This window comes from Schistocerca cancellata, chromosome 7, assembly GCF_023864275.1.
Source record: "Schistocerca cancellata isolate TAMUIC-IGC-003103 chromosome 7, iqSchCanc2.1, whole genome shotgun sequence".
Classification (NCBI taxonomy): domain Eukaryota; kingdom Metazoa; phylum Arthropoda; class Insecta; order Orthoptera; family Acrididae; genus Schistocerca; species Schistocerca cancellata.
In genome coordinates, this window is record NC_064632.1 from 344892796 (window position 1) to 344896445 (window position 3650).

Below are 3650 nucleotides of genomic sequence, written 5' to 3' on the forward strand. Positions count from 1 at the left end.
ACAAACATTGCAACAAATAGCAAATCAAGTGTAGTCTTAGAAAGATCAGCTAACAAAGTGTTTGTAGATATTAATCACTGGTTCCTAGCCAATTCTTTGTCACTAAACTTTGAAAATACACACTACATGCAGTTCAGAACTTGTTAGGGGTGTCCCACGAGTATATGCCTAACATATGATGACGAGCAGACAGAAGAAGTGGACAGTGTTAAATTCTTGGGATTACAGCTTGATAATAAATTCAACTGGGAGGAGCTTACCACAGAACTGCTGAAGCATCTTAACAAATCTCTGTCTCCAATGCGAATTGTGTCAAACATAGGGGATATAAAAATGAAAAAGCTGGCATACTATGCTTACTTTCATTCTGTAATGTCATATGGGATTATTTTTTGGGGTAATTCATCAAGCCAAGCTAAAGTTTTCCAGGCACAAAAACGTGCAGTAAGAGTTATATGTGGTGTGAACTCAAGAGCATCCTGCAGAAACCTGTTTAGGGTACTAGGGACACTAAGTACTGCTTCCCGATATATTTATTCCTTAATGAAATTTGTCATTAAAAATATATCACTTTTTCAAACTAACAGTCCAATTCATGGGATCAGTACTAGAAATAAGAATAATCTTCACAGGATTTAAAGTCATTTAGTCTTGTAGAAAATGTGTGCATTATTCAGGAACACACATTTTCAATAACTTGCCAGCAGCCATAAAAAGCTTAACAACCAATGAAATTCAGTTTAAGAGAAGCCTAAAGGATTTATTGGTGGCCAACTCTTTCTACTCCATTGATGAATTTCTCAGCAAAACCAGCTGATATATAGCAGGATACATGAACATATATATATATATATATATATATATGCCTGGAAAACTATATATATATATATATATATATATATATCAGCTGGTTTTTCTGATAAATTCATCAATGGAGTAGAAAGAGTCTCCTGGATTACAGCAATAAAAATGTTACAGTGTCATTGTTAAAGCATGTGGATGGAGTTCACTTCGAACATGTGTATGAATTTTCAGAAGATATATATATATATATGAATTTTCAGAATATATATATATATATATATATATATATATATATATATATATATATATATATTCTGAAAATTCATACACATGTTCGAAGTGAACTCCATCCACATGCTTTAACAATGACACTGTAACATTTTTATTGCTGTAATCCAGGAGACCCATAATTTTTGTCATATATTGTAGGGCAGAAGTGCTCCATTCTTCTTAAGTTTTGCAGCAATGTTGAAGTCCAGTCATCTACTGTAATGTCTTTGTGGAGAGCATGTTTATCCCAACTGACCATGATAATGAATACTTGTTTGAGGTTCCATATATGAAATTTCGTAGACAGACAAGAAACGTACATACGTCTCGCACATTCTTCATTTAGTATACTCCTACACATAGCAGGATACATGAACATGTACAAATAAGATCTTAATTTAGTGTAAACTTATGGTATGATGCACTCATATATATGCACAGCATGTAGAGAAACACTGAATGATGATTTCGTCTGTAAGATGTAGATGCTGAAACGCATTATTAAACCGGTGCATAGTTCTTACGGAAAACTGTACTCATGGGGTTGCTGGCTCTCGCGTCCATCGACAGCATGTTAGGAGACATAATTTGCATACATTTAATTCTCAAACGTGTGTTCTCGCAAATAAGTGCTCTCTGTTTCATTAGAAACCTTTACAGGTCGTGGGAAGACCCTATCACATACTGTGTGGTTGCCTGATAACACTGATGGAGTCTAGCTATTTATTAGACAGTTGACTGTGTAGGGAAGTGATGTATAATGCGATCAGCTATGGGCAACTCATAGCAATGTTGCCACAGCCAATTTAAGTTCGCCTAATTGTTCAAACACTAAATAAAGCATCCCTAATTGTTTAAATAAATAAAACACCTGTTCTAGTTCTGTTAACGTTACATGAGGGCATCTGACACGGAGAGGAGGTAGCTGACATGCCTGAACTCTCTGCACTGGCTGCTAACTGTCTCGGGGTGCTTGACATTTGAAAAGCTATGACCCAATATTGTTTAAACACTAAAAAATGTTCATGCTTCAGCAATAAATAAAATAATGTTTCTCCTACATGTGTAAAACACTACACACATGCCTGACGGCTATGGTTTGTAATAATAAAACATAGAAGACCAATTGCATCACATACACAAGGTGCCACCTTGGATTTTATAAAAAAGTTTTCCGCCATCTTAGGTTTAACGTACTGTCTTCGGTAGTATTTACATCCATTTTAACTCAACACAGATGACCCGTATTGGATTCTAATATCAGTAGGGAGGCGAGGATCGAGGAGAGGGGGGAAATATTTGCCTGTCCTAGAAATATCAGGAGGAGGGGCAATGACGTTGACCTTGATATTAATAGGTGGTTGAGAGGGAAGGGCCATCGTCTTTGCATGTTTGTTGTGTCTTATAGACAGAAAAAACTAACTGCTAATGCTCGAGATACAATTATCATTCATTCACCAGTATATGAATGATGTCATGACCGAAAAGTAACATGAACGCAGTTGATAAGTTTTATCTCATGCTGATTAAAAATCGGACATGAGCACACCAGATTTCGACATCCTATGCAGAGACATCATTTTTTTTCTTTGGGTCAGAAATTCCACTGCTGAACGTAAACGTTGTATGGAACAGATAAGTTTCCTACTCACTGAAACTCTAAAATGAAAGTGAGTCAGAATCACTGAGACTATGGAATGCTGAAGAGATGCCTTGAAACAAATTCACCCATGGATAAACAATACGGTTTATGTAAGCGTGTAGGATTTCATAATTATCCTCACTGAAGCAAAAATCATCTGGACTGTTAGGCCATGTCACGTTCCTCTTTAGTTACTTGCACAAACGACGTTTCAATCTCTCTGTTGGGGATCTTCTAGTGTTCCTGGTTAGCTGACCTGCAACACCACAATATCCTGATCAAGATCCCAACAGACGGGTTGAAATGTTGTTTGTGTAAGAAGAAATCGAAAAGGAACATGACATTACCAAACAAGCCACAAGATTTTACCTACAGACAAAACAGCGTTTTCCGAAAATGAACGCAGCATTTTTTTACTCAGGCAGTTACTCATTTACATTTTTCTTTCATTTCACAATCGATTTTGAGTTTTTAAGCTTTTAACCAGCGATTAGTAGCATAGAAAAGCACGCTGTACTACCACTATTAAATGGTAACACAGTGGCATGAAAGCAAATTAACAGAAGGTTAGTTACCTAGGAAAGGTGCCACATATATACAAATGGCTGGACATTCACAGTTTCTATTTAAATTAGTTTTTTTTGTAAATTTAATTGTTAATGATGATTAGCCAGTAGCTGGTGCACATAAGCAGGGAAATGTACAAAGACAGAATGCTGACCAAAGCAAAAAAGCGAGGGCAGTATAATAATTTCAGAGTCCTCGGTACATAGATTTCTGTGTGTATGAAAAGGAAAAGGAAGTTAATAAAAATGAAATAAAAGTAAAGTTTTAAAATATAGAAGTTCAAACATTTAAAATTACACTTAGTTGATAGACAATATGAACAGTTCTAAATGTTAGTGTATAAACTATCAATGGTTAATACTATTTG